Source organism: Xenopus tropicalis, chromosome 4 (genome assembly GCF_000004195.4).
Source record: "Xenopus tropicalis strain Nigerian chromosome 4, UCB_Xtro_10.0, whole genome shotgun sequence".
Taxonomy (NCBI): domain Eukaryota; kingdom Metazoa; phylum Chordata; class Amphibia; order Anura; family Pipidae; genus Xenopus; species Xenopus tropicalis.
The window spans coordinates 142,388,538-142,408,822 of record NC_030680.2 but is presented as its reverse complement, the minus strand read 5'-3'; positions in this window follow the sequence as shown (position 1 = coordinate 142,408,822).

The window sequence follows — 20,285 nt, the reverse complement described above, 5'->3', positions numbered from 1 at the left end:
CCTTTGTAAACTACAAGTTTGGGTTCCATAGACTAAATACAAAGAATTAAAAAAAATATGCCATGCCAAGAGTATCAGGCCTTGGATTTGACACTGCTGAAATATCCCTAAGAGAAAAAAATGCCATGTAGCTTTAACTAACCTTCATAACATGCATGCATACAATCATCCATAGCATTATATTCTCTCATGTCCTCTCTAGCCTTGTCTGAATGTATATTATGCTCCTTAAAAACCCTCTTGTCATTTCGACCATGAACATACAGTACAAAGATGAAAGTTTTCATGCGTATTTGAATATAATTCAGCCAAATTACGTTCTGATTTGTTCCACTGTGTGTCGGTTCAACCTTCCCTAAACATGGGCCAGATGCCCTGTAAGTATGTGTACAGCAACATTATAATAATGAACTGGATTGATCATACAGCTATGGGATCGGTTTGATAATTGGCCTATAGAAGTATAGATATGTCAGAATAAGCAGCAATATTAGGGTGCAGAACAGAAATGCAAGGTGTTGCTTATGATTTATTTCCTATACTGCGGCTTGGTGGGCACATCGGCATGATGTTTGTAGGCCGATAATCTCTGCTGCTTATCACTATTATTAAATGTAGATAGATAGGGGGAGAGAGAGAAAGAGGGAAAAAGAGTATTATAGCACTCTATACTGGGATCAAGGCTTCTGAACTTCAGTTCAATATGTGCCTATGTTATTAAATAGAACAATCTTCACCATGTCCCAAGGCTGATTGGCCATTTAGTCATCTTGCTCTCAACTCAAGTGCAATTCTGAGTTCAACCGCCATGTTTTTCCCATAATGCAGTGTTTTCCCTAGAATTCAAGCATTGCTGTGCTTGCCAGGGTCGATTCGCCTGACACAATTCAAAGGTCTATGGCTTAAATTTAAAGCCAATGCTATTTGGCATATATCCAACACAATTGTGCTGAAAGCCCAGATGGCGCATTGCTGATTGGTGTGCGAGTGAAGCATGCATCTGATTATTTAGACGCAAGTGCGCTGCCCCTATTGACACAGGAAGTCAAAATGTGCTCTTTACACTTCCGTATAGTTGTGCTCGGCTCCCTTCTTGTCTCCCTTCTAGATCGAGTGCCGTTGCACCTATTGATACAGGGGAACCCTGGCGCTCCCGATACCTATGGACCAGATGGTAAGTCCATGGTTCCCTATGTCAATAGGTGCAACTGTGCTCAGTTCAGAACAGGAGGCAGAGATGACTGAGCAGTGCAAAGCGCAATTATATAGAAGTACATGTTGACGTAGATTAATGAACGGGGTTTTACGCACATCTCACTTTGGAAAAATAGGCACATACTGTACGTACCTTCAATTAAAATGACCTCTTCTGTCTTGTCTTAGACCCGTCTTCACCCAGTTAGCCTTCATTTGTCCTTTACTCTAAGTGTTTGTTGATGTCCTTCAGAAGATGTTGTGGCTTAATTACGAAAGTGCATACATTTGCGTGCCGCAAAGCCTTTGTAGAGTTGTGTCCATGCTATGATTGATCTAGTTACCAGAAACTGTGCCTGATTATTGAAATATGTCAATAATTCCAGTGCTGATAAGTGATGGGGCATGATGGGAAAGAGTCAGAATTAGTCATAAAATGTCCCTAAGGACATTTAGAGGGATATTTTAGCTCAAAAAACCTTAAATGTCGGGTATTTATAAAGTGCAAAAAAATGTACCATTTAAAAGCTTGCGAGTTTCTATAGAAGCCAATGGGAGTTATACGAGGCAAAGACAGGCCATATCTTCATTTTTGAGGTTTTTTTATTCGAACGAGTTTTCCTTATTAATAAATAAGCGACCATTCAATGTGCGAGTTGAATTTAGAAAAACAAACTCGAATTCGCAAACTCAAAAACGGATAAATAAGCCCGTTACTGTAAGACAGAGAGTTGGAGATGGAGTTAAAAGCATTTGTTTATACTCGCGCCTCTCGCTGCACCCCCCAGTTCCCCGCTGGCCTTTCCTACATTAATATCCCATTTACCGTATTTTTCACTGTATATGACGCACTTTTTCTTCCCCAAAACTGGGGGGGGAAAGTTGGTGCGTCTTATACGGCGAACTGCGTCTTCCTCTATGTGCCGCGGCTCTCTGCTACATCCTCGCTTTTATAAGGTTGCGCCCGTGCATACTGACGTCACACGCACAGGGCGCAACCTTATAAAAGCACAGAAGCTGCTGGGAGCCACGGCACAGAGAGGAAGACATCATGGGAGCCGGAGGCCGCTGGGGGGAGGTTAGGGGGGAAATGGAAGGTGCTTGGGAGCCCTGGGGGAAGCTGAAGGATACTTGGGGGGGCCTGGGGGAAGCTAAAGGATACTTGGGGGGCCCTGGGGGAAGCTGAAGGATGCTTGGGGGGGGCCCTGGGGGAATCTGAAGGATGCTTGGGGGGGCCCTGGGGGAAGCCTCATTATGTGCGAGCCCAGAGACAATTAACTTTATACAGTTGATATAAAATATTTTACTACAGTATTTGGTTCAGAATCTTTTTTTTCTAGATTTTCCTCCTTTGAAATTGGGTGCGTCTTATATTCCGGAGCATCTTATAGGGCGAAAAATACGGTACATGTTCCTTTTCAATAACAACTGGGCTTCCTCGCAGTTCACTCTCAGTCCCAGATAAAACAAATGGAACGTAGCCGTTAAGACTATATATGGGTGAGTTTTCCCTTGAAATGCATTTTCCTTTACGACGCACCTATTATTCAGCTGATCCTCGCGCATCCGAATGAGCCGGAGAACATTACACACACCGGTAATTTTTTCATCAAATGTATTGATTGATATTTACAAAATGAATCTACACGCGGAGCGATTTATGGCTCGCTGTTCTCGTAATTACGGAATGATTAACCGCGGTTTATGCCCAGATAAAATCTGACATTTTAATTCTCGGCGCAACATAAACAAAGAGACCACGCTACGTTCTGGGCAAGGCCCTTATTTTAATTGATACAGCGGCTGCCAAAGGTCATTTGCTGCTTCACAATGAAAGGCGCGTACTTACACGATAATCGCTTTGCTTCCCAAATACGTCTTTGTATGTTAAGCCGCTTCTCTTGTTTAATTCTGAGTTATTACTTCTACTTGTGAATCACAATGTAGGGAAAAACAAATCCACAAAAAGTTGCTTTTGTAGGTCATATTGGATTCTGGGAAGGGGGGAGTCGAAGGTCAAGGTAAAAAAAAGAGAATTTTAATATCAGACTGGCACTAGGGGTAGGTAGGCAGATGGCTGCCTAGGGCACAATACTCATAGGGGCACAATTCAGAGGAGGTCAGTAAGAGTTAATGGCTAGTGATGGGCGAAATGATTCACCAGGCATGGATTCGCTGCGAATTTCCGCGTGTCGCCATTGTTTTGCGAAACGGATGAAAAAATTTGCCGCGGAAAGATTCGCCGCACGTCAAAAAATTGTCGCCGGCGTCAAAAAAGAATAGTCACGGGCGAAGAAATAATAGCCGCGGGCGACAAAATAATAGCCGTGGGCGACGAAATAATAGCTGCGCGACAAAATAATAGCCATAGGCGACGAAAAAATAGCCACGCGACAAAATAATAGCCGTGGGCGACGACATAATAGCCGCACAACAAAATAATAGCCGCAGCCGACGAAACAATAGCCGCACAACAAAATAATAGCCGTGGGCGACAATTTTTTTTGTTGCACGACATTTTCGCCGTTTCGCGAATTTTTCGCCGTTTCGAGGATCTTTTGAAACATTCGCAAATTTTTCGGCCTTCTCCTGCTCCCCCCTCCCATAAGAATTCATAAAACTCACTCCCCCACTCTTAGAAATCTGTAATCTGAGCTATAACGACTAGAGCTGCAGCAGGAAGCTATGAACACCAAGCTAAAATGGCAGCTGCTGTTTTAAACTGAGGGATAATGTACCCCCTAGTGTAAATGATAAGGATATTAGCAGTCACTGAGGGGTTCTGTGCCCATATAAAGGCACAAGGCTGCAGGCTGAGTTATACAGGGAACTCTGAGTATCACTCATGTATTATAAGGGATAATGTACCCCCTACTGTAAATGATAAGGATATTAGCAGTCACTGAGGGGTTCTGTGCCCATATAAAGGCACAAGGCTACAGGCTGAGTTATACAGGGAACTCTGAGTATCACTCATGTATTATAAGGGATAATGTACCCCCTACTGTAAATGATAAGGATATTAGCAGTCACTGAGGGGTTCTGTGCCCATATAAAGGCACAAGGCTGCAGGCTGAGTTATACAGGGAACTCTGAGTATCACTCATGTATTATAAGGGATAATGTACCCCCTACTGTAAATGATAAGGATATTAGCAGTCACTGAGGGGTTCTGTGCCCATATAAAGGCACAAGGCTGCAGGACCTGGAAGTTGTTTATTCCCAGGGCAAAGCCATTATTGGTTTTTGGATTTGACTGTTTATATTTCCCTATAATTAATATTGTCAGAAGTAACATCAGTCGCTACTGAACCAATTAATGGAAGAACCGAAGCGCAATATTCATCCCAGTTCTCGCTCTGACAGTTACGATGTTAAAAATGTCACAGTCCGAGGCTTGTAATGGGCCTCTGCTCTCTCATGTACTAATGACTTTGGACAGAGTTTCACAGTGTAATTTGGGTTTGAAGTCGACTATTTTAGAGACAAGGAATAACCCTTAGGTGACCAGAACCATCAATATCAATAGTTTTCAGGTTAACTGGGTCCAGGCTTTCTTTTCAAGTCCAACATTTTACCTCCCCCCCATTAGTTTAAAACAAGGGTGCAGAAATGTAGGCATGGGATCCGCCATTTTGTTATAGATCCAGGGCTGGAAATAAGTTGCGATGAGTGAAATTTTTGCCAGGCATGGATGCGCTGCAATATTCAGCATTTCGCCATAGGTCATTTTTTTAAATAAAACTGCTGCAAAAATTTGGCACAACAAAAATTTTCAGAGTGAGGGAAAATGTCATGGTTCGAGACAAAAAAAATGCAATTTGCAATTTTTTTCACTGTTTCACAAATTTTTCAGCGAAGCGAAATGGGACAGATTCCCTCATCACTAGAAATAAGTGCTTAGCACTAATATTACCCTGGATCAGCTTCCAACTACACACATTGGGGCCCATTTACTAAACAATTTTGAGACCATTTTGTATTTTTTCTAGCTTTTTTTTAACTTATAGAACATTTCGGAATGTATGCGAAAAGTTTGTAAAAATTCCACGAGTTTTTCACCTTGTTTCAAGAAAGGTTTTCATGGCATAATGAACTTTTCGGCACAAAAATATTGTGACTTTCGGAGCCCATTTGCGATATTTCCGTACAAACAATAATAGCATTTTAGAGACATTTTTGAACTAGTGATTAGCGAATCTGTCCCATTTCACTTCGGCAAAAAATTTGCGAATCTTTCAAAAGGTCAGCGAAACGGCGAAAAATTTGCGAAGCGGTGAAAATGTCGTGCGGCAAAAAAAATTGTAACCCGCAGCTATTATTTTGTTGCGCAGCTATTATTTTGTTGCAGGGCTATTATTTTGTTGCGAGGCTATTATTTTGTCGCCCGCGGGTATTATTTTGTCGCCTGCAGCTATTATTTTGTTGCGCAGCTATTCTTTTGTCTCCTGCGGCTATTATTTTGTTGCGCGGCTATTATTTTGTCGCCCGCGGCTATTATTTTGTCGCCTGCGGCTATTATTTTGTCGATCGCTGCTATTATTTTGTCGCGCGCCTGTTCTTTTGACGCCTGCGACTATTCTTTTTTGATGCCTGCGACAATTTTTGGACGTGCGGCAAATTTTTCCGCTGCAAATTTTTTCATCCATTTCGTGAAACAATCGCCAATGGTGAAACGCGGAAATTCGCCAAGAATCCATGCCTGTCGAAACATTTCGCCCATCACTATTTAGAACTTTAGAAATGATTGTGGTTACTCCGAATTTATACCATATCGTGATTTAAGCCCTAAAAAAATCGGATCTTAGTAAAGTGCCCCATTGTTCCATTCAACAAACCCTTAAGGATTTCGAATTAGAATTGTTTTGTGAAATTGCCGTGAAAATTAGTTGCAGAAAAATTCATCCCCGATAAAAAAATTGCGTCGAATTGGGCACGGTTACATCCAAATAGGTGCAGTTCCATCGAAATTGGACGCTGTTGCGTAAAAATTGGGCGCAGTGGTGTCAAAAATGGGCACGGGCGACAAAAAAATGTGGACGACAACAAAAATCGCACGACAAATGTGTTTTGTGTATTTTCTTGCCGTTTCGCAAATTTTATGGCGAAGCGAAACAGGACAGATTCGCTCATCGCTACTAAAGATATCTCTCTATTTGTCTCTGGCAGATTGGAGACCCAAATCATTACCTTTCCTGGAGCCACATCTCCCCTTATCTGACCCATGGGTAATATCTCCAATTGGACCCACCCAGCTCAAACTTATACACACGTTGGTAATGGTACTTGTCAATGAATAAATAATTTCATTAAAAAACCAGGAGAGGATTCGAAACACAGTCAGAGAAAATTCAGAATGACTTTATATGGAATGAAAAAAAAAAAAAAGTTATGAGAGAGACGTTGGGTCCTGTATGAATGAAGAGGGTGCTTTGCATGATTTATCTGTAGAACTGTTAATGGTCTTTTATTATAATGTTAAGAGATTTATTCATTTCTCGTTTTATTATCTGAAGGACATAAATCATGGGATTGCTACCGGAAACTTCCGCAGCCTTCATTTAATTAAATAGAGAAAAATGACAGTGTCGGGCGGATTAAGTAATCAAATTGTGTTCCAGTGCTGAGATTATTTTATGTTATTTACAGAGCAAACTCTCCTCCTTTGGTTTCACTTGTTTGTTAACTATTTTATAGTTGGGAATGAAACGACCTTCAGAAGGTTGAGATGTTTCCCCCTAAATTCTCCATGATTTTCTATCCTGATAACAGAATTGTGTCCCATGGTTCTGAAAGCAATGGGTTTAATGGTAGTGATGGGCGGAAATGTTTCGCCGGGCATGGATTCGCGGCGAATTTCTGCGTTTCGCCATTGGTGGATTGTTTCGCGAAACGGCTGAAAAAATTTGCGCAGAAAAATTCATCTCACGTCCAAAAATTGTCGCGGGCGTCAAAAAAGAATAGTCGCGGGCCAAAGAATAGCAACGCAACTAAATAATAGCTATGCGACAAAATAATAGCTGCAGGCTACAAAATAATAGCCACGGGCGACAAAATAATAGCCGCAGGCGATGAAATAATAGTCGTGCGACAAAATAATAGCCGTGGGCTACAAAATAATAGCCACGGGCGACAAAATAATAGCCGCGGGCGACAAAAGAATAGCCGCGGGCGACAAAATAATAGCCGTGGGCTACAAAATAATAGCCACGGGCGACAAAATAATAGCCGCAGGCGATGAAATAATAGCCGCGGGCGACAATTTTTTTTGCCGCACAACATTTTCGCCGTTTCGCGGATCTTTTGAAAGATTCACGAATTTTCCAGCGAAACGGAACAGATTCGCTCAATACATAAAAACTCACCCACGTTCTATTCATTCCTATGGGGGTGAGGTGAGTTTTTATGTATTGAGCTCTTAACTAACATTTTGATAAATCTGCCCCTAAGTTTAGGTTGAAAAGACACTTGTCCATCAACCCAAAACAGAACCCAAATGGAAAAATGCTGTCATAAAGAGCACAAAACATAATTGTTTTGGTTCAGGAAAGATTCGGCCTTTTCAGCAGGATTTGGAATCCTCAGAATCCATGGTCCTGGCCGAACTGAATCCTTAAAAACATGTGACACATTTTTTGCCACATAAACGCGGAAATTGAAAAAATTTTGTGGTTATTTTTAAGCCTTAGTTTGCATATACAAATTTGGATTCAGTTTGGCGGATTCAGCCAAATCTTTCACAAAGGATCTCGGGTTCGGCCGAAACCCAAAATAGCGGATTTGGTGCATCCCTAATTCTATTTAGAAAAACAAAATCGAATTCACAAACTTGAAAATTGATAAATAAGTCAATACATGTGAAAGGTCTCTAGGACCTTCGGTGACTGATAGTGATGAGCAAATCTGTCCCATTACGCTTTGCAGTAAAATTTGCGAAACTGCTAAAACAGCTAAATATTTGACTTTTTTTGTCACGGCCGTGTCGTTTTTTTTATGTGACTGCTGCTTTTTTACATGCCCTTTTTGACGTGAGAGCAAATTTTTTGCACTCACGTCAAATATTTTGTTTCTCGAAACAATTGGCCAATGGTAAAATGTGGAATTTCTCTATGAATCCATGCCTGGCGAAAAAATTCACTCATCACTAGTGATGGGTGAAATGTTTCGCTAGGCATGGATTAGCGGCGAATTTCTACGTTTCGCCATTGGCGGATTGTTTAGAGAAACGGATGAAAAAATTTGCCCCGGAAAAATTCGCTGCACGTCCAAAAATTGCCGCCCGTGTCAAAATAATAGTCGCGGGCGACAAAATAATAGCCGCGGGCGTCGAAATAATAGCCACGCGACAAAATAATAGCCGCAGGCGACGAAATAATAGCCGAATTTTTCGGCGAAGCGAAACGGGACAGATTTGCTCATCACAACTCATCACTAGTGACTGATCCCAAGGCATCACCCAAGGGTGGAATTAAATACTACCTTATCCTCTCAACAGGACAAATAGTTTCGAAATAGTGATGAATGAATCTGTCCTGTTTCCCTTCGCCATAAAATTCGCGAAACCGCAAGAAAATTTGTGAAACGGTGAAAAATTTGCGAAACGTATTTGTCGTGCAATTTTTTTTTTTTTTGTCGTCCGTGTTAATTTTTTTGTCACCCGCATATTTTTACGCTACCACGCCCGATTTTGGAGCCCTTTTTTACGCGACCACGCTCTTTTTTACACAACCTTGCCCAATTTGATGCATGAAAAAAATTCCGCACAACGAATTTTTCCACGGCGAATTTTCATGGAAGTTTCGTGAAACATTTTGCCAATGACGAAATTGAAAAAATTCACTCATCACTATTTCCAAACTTTGCCTTTCCGACATATTTATGTCCCAGCATTCTCTGCTCATCTCCTTTGTCTATTCCGGAGTCAGCGCCAAGTGCTACTGGTGCATTCTGGGAGTCAGAATCGTGGATAGGCAACAAACATCTCCAGCTCTGAAGGCTTTTCATCCAGTTGTTCGTTGACACAAATATATTGTTATAGGTTGTCTTATTGCCGGATAAGAATAAACGAGCCCACATTAGCATTTCCCTGTTTTATCCCCAAGCAACAGAGCGTTCCATTAATTGACTTGTCTTATTAAGTCAATAAGCTCTTCCCAATCTGGAACGCTAAGCCCGGCTTTCCTTCTTCTCCTTCTCCGTTATTTTAGCACTTCTATTTGTTGCAGGGAGGCTCTAAGGCTCGGGCACCTCAGACGTGCGCTCTTCACTGAATAATTTAATGCTCTGCTGAATGTCTTTTTTTCTCCCATGGTTTCATATAATTCTCACTGCATACTGTGATGAGAAAACACTACAGTCTTTATGTCAAACACAAGATTCCTAAAACAAAAAACAACCCGGGGCAGTAACCCAGCGACTGAGCTCCCTGTTATCCAGAAGCAGCTTTACTGCACGACGGGTTGATGTTCTAAACGCAGTTGCTATGGAGTCGTACTGGGCCCCAGGTCTCACCCTTAGAAGGTCTTTTCTATTCACTGACCTATCATCTATAACAGCACAAGTTAGATATTTGGAACATATGGATATATTTTTGCTAGTACAGGTATGGGATCCCTTATCTGGAAACCCGTTATCCAGAAAGCTCCACATTACAGAAAGCCCATCTCCTATAGACTCCATTTTAATCAAATAATTTAGAATTTTAAAACTGATTCCCTTTTCTCTGTAATAATAAAACAGTACCTGTACTTGATCCCAACTAAGATATAATTACCCCTTATTGGGGGCAGAACAGTCCTATTTGGTTTTTTTAATGGTTAAATGATTCCCTTTTCTCTGTAATAATAAAACAGTACCTGTACTTGATCCCAACTAAGATATAATTACCCCTTATTGGGGGCAGAACAGCCCTATTGGGTTTATTTAATGGTTAAATGATTCCCTTTTCTCTGTAATAATAAAAAAATACCTGTACTTGATCCCAACTAAGATATAATTACCCCTTATTGGGGGCAGAACAGCCCTATTGGGTTTATTTAATGGTTAAATGATTCCCTTTTCTCTGTAATAATAAAACAGTACCTGTACTTGATCCCAACTAAGATATAATTACCCCTTATTGGGGGCAGAACAGCCCTATTGGGTTTATTTAATGGTTAAATGATTCCCTTTTCTCTGTAATAATAAAAAAATACCTGTACTTGATCCCAACTAAGATATAATTACCCCTTATTGGGGCAGAACAGCCCTATTGGGTTTATTTCATGGTTAAATGATTCCCTTTTCTCTGTAATAATAAAACAGTACCTGTACTTGATCCCAACTAAGATATAATTACCCCTTATTGGGGCAGAACAGCTCTATTGGGTTTATTTAATGGTTAAATGATTCCCTTTTCTCTGTAATAATAAAACAGTACCTGTACTTGATCCCAACTAAGATATAATTACCCCTTATTGGGGACAGAACAGCCCTATTGGGTTTATTTCATGGTTAAATGATTCCCTTTTCTCTGTAATAATAAAACAGTACCTGTACTTGATCCCAACTAAGATATAATTACCCCTTATTGGGGGTAGAACAGCCCTATTGGGTTTATTTAATGTTTTATTGATTTTTTAGTAGACCTAAGTTATGGAGATCCAAATTACAGAAAGACCCCATATCCAGAATATGCTTTGTCCAGAGCATTCTGGATAATGGGTCCTATACCTGTAGTCTAATTTCTAAAACTTAGAACTGAATATACTTTATGGCTTTTTTTTCCTTTTCCTTTGTTTCCTTTGTGTTTTCCCAAACACAACTTTTTGAAAAGTAAACATAATTCACATAATAAACATCAATGAAACAATTTGCAGCCTTTTCATAATTTTAATGTAATAATCTGGTTTGGAACAGTTCCCTAAGCCCCGCTCCCTGTTCCCCTGCTGATTGGCTGACTACTTTGTGACTCAAATAAACTGTAACAGTAGTCGCCTGTCCCTCAGCCTGCCTTCAGCCTGCCTCCTCCCAATCCCACAATTCCCTGCTGCACACATGATGGCAATAAGGAAAGGAACATCCCAGTGCAATGCATTGTGGGTTATGTAGTTCCTGCATGCTGTCTGTAAGCTGGGGAGAAGTTGTTACAATTTGTAACATCAGTGTTTTAGTCCCTCCTCCCCTGCCAGGATTTCAAATGATGCAGAGAAGAGAAGAGCTGTTTTGCAGCTGGATTTCAGCCTATAAAAATGGGATTTATTCCTACTGTTTGAAGGAACAGATTACAGGGATAGGGATATTAGGGGTTTCTGTTTTGTGTTAAAAAATCCACTCATCATTAGGTCCAGCCAATCACAAATGAGTCCTCCCTACATAAACCCTTCCCTTTACTCCTTTACATGCCTGGAGCATTGAGCTAAACTGTAGCGCTTACCCTGCCCATGTAGCCCCCTTTACTCCTGCTCCTCCTGCCTAAGGACTATTCCCTGCCTAAATGCCTTAGCCTGCCCTGCCTGCCTCGCTGTTGTAATTCCGGGCCTCGTTCCATGGGGTATATTTATAAGAGTGAAGTTAGAGCTCAATACAGTCTGCTTGGGTACATTTTTAAAGGCATATTAAATATTCCCTTTCAATCATTGATAAATACTCTTTTAAAAATCCCATAGAAATAAATGGAGAGTTTTACTATAGGGAAGCTCTAACTTCACTATTTAATCAATATACACCTACGGCGGCTTGTTCCTGCTCTAGTCTGTCCTGTTCTAGTTTCTCCAGATCTTTTCCGTTCTGCCATGTTCCTGTCTGTTCTTAGTTTCCCTTTGGGACCCGTCTCTTGCCTTATAGATCCCCACATTCCCCTTGAGAAATTCCTTACACAAGAGAATGCTGAATATTTTGTTTAATACAGCAGCAAAGTTCAATATAGACTTTTTTTCATTGAAATTCAGATGGAGCCGCATAACACTAAGAAACCATCCAACTTTATCTGATCAGATTCTATACCATCTTAGGGATTCCTCTGTACTAAGCACAATTCAGCAGGAACAGCCCCCTAAGTTTGCTCATAGCCTGTACAGAGAGATACCATAAAACTATGGCACATAGGGATTCCCCTGTACTAAGCACAATTCAGCAGGAACAGCCCCCTAAGTTTGCCCATAGCCTGTACAGAGAGATACCATAAAACAATGGCACATAGGGATTCCCCTGTAATAAGCACAATTCAGCAGGAACTGCCCCCTAAGTTTGCTCATAGCCTGTACAGAGAGATACCATAAAACTATGGCAGCATAGGGATTGCCCTGTACTAAGCACAATTCAGCAGGAACAGCCCCCTAAGTTTGCTCATAGCCTGTACAGAGAGATACCATAAAACTATGGCAGCATAGGGATTCCCCTGTAATAAGCACAATTCAGCAGGAACAGCCCCCTAAGTTTGCTCATAGCCTGTACAGAGAGATACCATAAAACTATGGCAGCATAGGGATTCCCCTGTACTAAGCACAATTCAGCAGGAACAGCCCCCTAAGTTTGCTAATAGCCTGTACAGAGAGATACCATAAAACTATGGCACATAGGGATTCCCCAGGGCAATATCAATGTATGATAGACCTAAAAAGAGACAGTATTACCACCCACATTTATGTAGTGTGACGACAAAAAGTTAATAGATAATTAGGAGGGAGACTGGTGAAGAATCCCTACAAACACAGCAGTTTTCACAAATGAGGCGGAACTCATGAGGATGTGATGAAGTGATTGTAGTTTTCCAATACACTGGTAATTACTCTCCACTGCATGTGGTCTGGTGATTTTAGAACTCTACAATGACCTCTAATATCCTTATAATATCCTTATTTTGTTTTTATATATATATATAGGGTTTCCATAGGGAAAGGTTTTTTTTTCTTTTCTCTGTAATAATAAAACAGTACCTGTACTTGATCCCAACTAAGATATAATTACCCCTTAGTGGGGGCAGAACAGCCCTATTGGGTTTATTTCATGGTTAAATGATTCCCTTTTCTCTGTAATAATAAAACAATACCTGTACTTGATCCCAACTAAGATATAATTACCCCTTATTGGGGCAGAACAGCCCTATTGGGTTTATTTCATGTATAAATGATTCCTTTTCTCTGTAATAATAAAACAGTACCTGTACTTGATCCCAACTAAGATATAATTACCCCTTATTGGGGGCAGAACAGCCCTATTGGGTTTATTTCATGGTTAAATGATTCCCTTTTCTCTGTAATAATAAAACAGTACCTGTACTTGATCCCAACTAAGATATAATTACCCCTTATTGGGGCAGAACAGCCCTATTGGGTTTATTTAATGGTTAAATGATTCCCTTTTCTCTGTAATAATAAAACAGTACCTGTACTTGATCCCAACTAAGATATAATTACCCCTTATTGGGGCAGAACCGCCCTATTGGGTTTATTTAATGGTTAAATGATTCCCTTTTCTCTGTAATAATAAAACAGTACCTGTACTTGATCCCAACTAAGATATAATTACCCCTTATTGGGGGCAGAACAGCCCTATTGGGTTTATTTAATGGTTAAATGATTCCCTTTTCTCTGTAATAATAAAACAGTACCTGTACTTGATCCCAACTAAGATATAATTACCCCTTATTGGGGCAGAACCGCCCTATTGGGTTTATTTAATGGTTAAATGATTCCCTTTTCTCTGTAATAATAAAACAGTACCTGTACTTGATCCCAACTAAGATATAATTACCCCTTACTGGGGGCAGAACAATTGTATTGGGTTTATTTAATGTTTAAATAAATGCTTGGGATCTGTGTAACGGATTTCCAGAAGAGCCCTATACCTCTATACAGTAGAAATACTGTGGAAGAAATTGATTTTCCGAAGCACAAGTAGATGCTGATCAGATCCCAGTTTCCCCCTTATTGGGGCTCATTAGCGTAGCCTACGGCTTCCGATCAGCATATTTCATGCTTAGGGAGTGATTTTCACGGTATGGCCCATTTATAATCAGAGAAGTACAGACCTAGACATGACAGGAACCTTCACCGGAGAACTCTCTTGCTGCACGTTCCTAGAATTTCTATCATTCCCCCCTCCTGTTATTATGCATGGGAGCAGAAATTGTTTATTACAGTAAGGGACTAGTCAATTACAGGAGCCTAAGCAGTTTGAAGACATAAAAGGCAGAGGAATATGGACTGGTTAACCTTGAGAAAAGCAGGTGTTGTACTGCTCAGAAATTCAGCAAAATGTTCGGCAATCTGCATTGTGTCAGCTAAAGCAACGCCTCTATCTGCATTGTCGTAGCTCAGGGAGCGCTGACTGCTTACAATTATTTATAAAAAAAACCCCTCTATAAAGTGTTTTATTTGCACATTATAAGCACAGACACATTAATGGAATCTATTACTTTTCTTCTTGTTGCTTACAATAGCCACTAGGGGGCATCAGGGCTGCCATAAGGATTGCAGGGTCCCATAGACCAGCGGTTCTCATCCTGTGGGTTGGGACCCCTTTGGGGGTCGAACGAGCCTTTCACAGGGGTAACCATTGGTGAGCCTGTTAAGAAAAATAAAACTATAACCTAACTAATCCTTCTGAGCTTAATGGGGATCCCCAAAAAATATCCTAACCGCTATCCCATAACTGAATGGTTTAAATTTCAATCTAAGGACATGGCACTGAACTGGATGGAGTCACAACTGCATAGAATATGTGACTTTTCAGCTCAGGGTAATTGGGTTTTTGCACCCCTTAGCGCTCTTGCGTGTCTGTAAATGACCACCCCCCCCCCATGATTTTGTATTTTTGTTTTTTAGTCTTAACAAAGATTATGGCTTTTGGCTTTTTAGCAAGTGAGGGAATACAGGAAGGAATTTTTTCCCCTCTGGGGCAAATTAGAGAGGCTTCAGATGGGGTTTTTGCCTTCCTCTGGATCAACTAGCAGTTAGGCAGGTTATATATAGGTATTATGGTTGAACGTGATGGACGTACGTCTTTTTTCAACATAATATGTAATTACAAAATTAACCTTTTTAGTAACAGAATGCCAGTGTTTATGGTGCCCATAGAGGAGCAGATAAATGTTTAGTGACCCTTGAATGGGGCTTACTGACAGCCAACAATCAACTAGATATCTTTGAGGTAGGCAGGGAAATCCCATCAATTAAGAACTTCATCGGCACAGTGATACAGGGTTCCCCCAACATATCTTACCAGGTCCCCATAATCATCCAATCATTGGCTCAGCAGATGAACCCACTTTTGCCCAGTGGGTTGGGGGACAAATCAGGGAAGGTTTTACTTATTTGGATACCTTGCCACCAGAATGGATATTTAAGGGTACAGCCACCTCTAGCCTTACCTACAGTCTGAAGTAGCCTAGTATTGTTTTCAGCTGCCAATCACCTCTTGATATACTGTAGGGTGGTCAATATTAGAATGAAGGTGAGGCCAAGGGCTGGTATTTGGTTGCATCTGGGTTAAACCATGCTGGGGCTTTAAAGCTTGTGTGTATCATTAGAAAGGTTGAGGCAACAATTTGTTATTTCTTTTCTGTGTACAGATACGGAATAAATGTTGCCACTAACCGGTCAACTTGATTAGTACCAGGTTTGGCATTTTGTTTCCATATCTGTAATCTAAAAGATGGGTCAGATCCAAGGCCGCTGATATCTATCTCTGTTTGCATATGAACATTTATTTACCATCATAATCTAATTATCCTTAACCTTGTTAATACTGAAATAAGTTAACAGCATATGTGACTCTGCTCTTGGGATTTAATGGGCAGATGGACGCGGCCTATCTCCATGGGAAATAATTATATGAAAATCTGGGACTAAAGCTCTATTGTAGGAAGGCGCTTTGAGTTTCACCTGGCAGCAAAGCATATGTAGAATGATGCCCATGTTAATGTCAGGGGGGGGGGGGGGGGTGAAAAATCACCTTTGGTTTATTATTTAATATAATACAAAAGCTTGGAATAGACTGTAGAACAGTGATCCCCAACTAGTGGCTCGGGGGCAACATGTTGCTCCCCAACCCCTTGGATGTTGCTCTCAGTGGCCCCAAACCAGGGAGTTATTTTTGAATTCCTGACTTGGGGGCAAGTTTTAGTTGAATAAAAACAAGATTTCCTACCAAATAAAGCCCCCTGTAAGCTGATAGGGTGCATAGAGCCCCCTAATAGCCAATCACAGCCCTTATTTGGCTCCTCCATGAACTTTTATGGTGCTTGTGTTGCTCCCCAAGTCTTTTTACATTTGACTGTGGCTCACGAGTAAGAAAGGTTGGGGATCCCTGCTGTAGAATATATACAGTGATTAATGTAGCCCTTATTGTAAAATATATGGATATTATATTATGGCCAAAGGGTGAGTGCTGGTCATAGAGCGCCAAAGTGACTGTTAATATCCTCAAACTTTACAACTCTGGTACATTATTTGTTATAATACAATTCAGTGAGTCAAATGACATCACTAAGCACCGTTTATAACTGATGACATGACTAATCTCCGTTTATAAGGTTACAATTTACAAGATAATAATGACTCGTGTATTATATAATTATTAAATTTTGCTTAGTGATGTCATCATTTATAACGTATGCTTAGTGATGTCATTTGTGTCAGGGGATTTGTTGAGTTTTATATTAAAAAATAGAAATGTACACACTGTTGTAACATATGGAAATGCTAGAAGTCATCTCAGAGTCCCATAAAATACATGTATGGCAGCCTGCAGCCTGGCGTCTTTACATATACATGGAACCTCTCCACTTTCATTATCCTAATATTTTGCAGCAGTCAATAGTGAATAGTGATTTTATCTACATTCAAATAGAATTTATTATGGTTCCTTTTAATGTTTTTTAATAAGAACAAACACCAGGGGTTTTACAACTGCCTAGCTCCTTGCTTCCAGTAAAAGTAAACCGTAATAATACAGGTATAGACCCATTATCAAGAATGCTCGGGACCAAGGGTATTCCAGATAAGGTGGTTTTCCGTATTTTGGATCTCCATACCTTAAGTCTACTAAAAATTCAGTAAAACATTATTAAACCCAATAGGATTGTTTTGCTTCCAATAAGGGGTAATTATATCTTAGTTGGGATCAAGTACAGGTACTGTTTTATTATTACAGAGAAAAGGGAATCATTTAACCATAAAATAAACCCAATAGGGCTGTTCTGCCCCCAATAAGGGGTAATTATATCTTAGTTGGGATCAAGTACAGGTACTGTTTTATTATTACAGAGAAAAGGGAATCATTTAACCATTAAATAAACCCAATAGGGCTGTTCTGCCCCAATAAGGGGTAATTATATCTTAGTTGGGATCAAGTACAGGTACTGTTTTATTATTACAGAGAAAAGGGAATCATTTAACCATTAAATAAACCCAATAGGGCTGTTCTGCCCCAATAAGGGGTAATTATATCTTAGTTGGGATCAAGTACAGGTACTGTTTTATTATTACAGAGAAAAGGGAATCATTTAACCATTAAATAAACCCAATAGGGCTGTTCTGCCCCAATAAGGGGTAATTATATCTTAGTTGGGATCAAGTACAGGTACTGTTTTATTATTACAGAGAAAAGGGAATCATTTAACCATGAAATAAACCCAATAGGGCTGTTCTGCCCCCAATAAGGGGTAATTATATCTTAGTTGGGATCAAGTACAGGTACTGTTTTATTATTACAGAGAAAAGGGAATCATTTAACCATGAAATAAACCCAATAGGACTGTTCTGCCCCAATAAGGGGTAATTATATCTTAGTTGGGATCAAGTACAGGTACTGTTTTATTATTACAGAGAAAAGGGAATCATTTAACCATTAAATAAACCCAATAGGGCTGTTCTGCCCCCAATAAGGGGTAATTATATCTTAGTTGGGATCAAGTACAGGTACTGTTTTATTATTACAGAGAAAAGGGATTCATTTAACCTATCCTATCCCATAGCCATTCCCATTTTATATATGAGAAATAGAAGCAAAGACAGTTAAGAGTATAGAGAAGATAACGATTTGGAGTGTTTTATTTTGGAGAGTAGACTGGTGGTCTAAGGTTTTTTCTGGTGGGTCCCCAGTCCAACACTGTTTATAGTCAATGTTAACTGCACTCCGACGCAGAAAGCAAGATTTGGAAGAACCTGACCGGCCTGAACAGAGCCCTGACCTTAACCCAACTGAACAACTGTGGGATGAAATGGAAAACGAAGTGCACCCAGGATCATTGCCCAACGTCAGTAATACTCTGGGTGCTGATATGAAGCAACATCTACTGGAAAACCACCCCAGAAAAAGAGAAATGGTTGGACCAACCTCTTATTTAAATATTAGGTTTTGTAATAAGATGTTGGATAGGTAGGTGTCCTGGTACTTTTGGTTATAAAGTGTATTAGGATTTACTTGTACTTTAGATTATATTTTCCCGTTTGATATATAATGTGATTGTATAACCACATAGGGTAACGTTCCATTATGATCTTCAAGCTTGTGGAATATTGTATGTAAAAGTGGAGAGGTCCTGGGTATACAGTATTTGTTTGTGAATAAGAAAAAACAGTATTTTTTTATTGTAAACAACTAAATATTGAGTGGTTTTATAACCTCATCCTCTGCATAATAAGAAAGATCATTTCTTTAGATAAGCAAGAAAATTAAATTACATATTGGTGCAGAAGAACGTTGGCGTGAAATGTGATTATGCGCTTCTTTTCTTCTTGTTTAATTGTGACAGTAATTCTCTAGTTTTAATAAATGTATACACAGAATTAACACTGATAAATAATCCTCTAGAATACGGATGCATCAGTAAATAGGCACCGCTGTCTCTGTTCCATTGTGCAATCAGCTCCAAATAGATTATCTGTGCAATCAAGCAAAAAAGATTATTACAGTTCTCTGGCTCTCCCGCGTGTGTGCCAGAAGCTAATCTCCTACTGCCCAATGGCTTCCAGGAGTGGAACGTATTCAAACAGAGCAGTCACATGATTAGACTGAGCCATTTGATAAGGGGCCCCTCTTACCTATAATAATATAGAAAAATGTTGCTGCATAATATATAGTATATAAGTCATGCTGAAAGAGTTCCAAGAATATGGAACTGTGGAAATCTTCCCACAAGATTAGTGATGAGCGAATCTGTCACATTTGAAAAAATTAGCGAAATGCTAGGAAAATTTGCGAAACGCGTTTGTCATGTGCCGATTTTTTGGCACAACCACAACTTTTTGAAGCACCGAATTGGAAATTTTGATGAGCGAAGTTTCACTCACTCATCAGTACTGGGGACTCTTTTCAGGGATGTCACCCAACCCTGTTGGTGACATTGTGTTTTCCTTAGTTCAATATATAGGACTGTCCTCATTGGTGGGTATGTCCTAATCTCTCCATCTACTCTAGCTTCTTTCCCAAGAAAGGGGGGGCTATAATACTGAGCATGGATGTCTATGTTACTACCTTTCTACATCATGCCTGTGCACTCATGGTATAGTTAAACATACAGTAAAAGTGGCCATATACATTAAGATCCACTGGTGGGCGATATCGGGTAAATTTAGGCTAATTCGCAGTCGGTTCAGGGACCGTATCAACAAGCCGATGCGGTCCCCGACCAAATTTTTGAACCTGCCTGATCGATATCTGCCCAATTTTAGCCCAGATATCGGTTGGGCAGGCCCGTCAGTAGTGCCCATACACGGGCCGATAAGCTGCCGAATCGGACTAAGGGACCAATATCAGCAGCTACAATCGGCCCGTGTATGGGGACCTTTAGACGCATTTTCACTTTAACTTCTGTTCTGGATGAAAGTCAGTTTAGAAGAAGACCATGTATAATACAATTTTGCAAGGCTGTCTTTTTTTTTTAATTATTCTGCTTTGTTTCTGTTTTTTTGTGCATATTTGGCTGAGTTCTAGATTATATCAATTTGCTCTGAGCCATTGCCCTGCACCTGCATACCCATGCTGGGAACGGGAGCACAAAGATGGCTGCTAACATTCGGAATTGTGTTACAAAGAGCCGAGGGGATCTATACGAGGCATTAAGTAACCGCTCAAGCGCCATCAGTGCTGCCAAATGTTGGTCATTT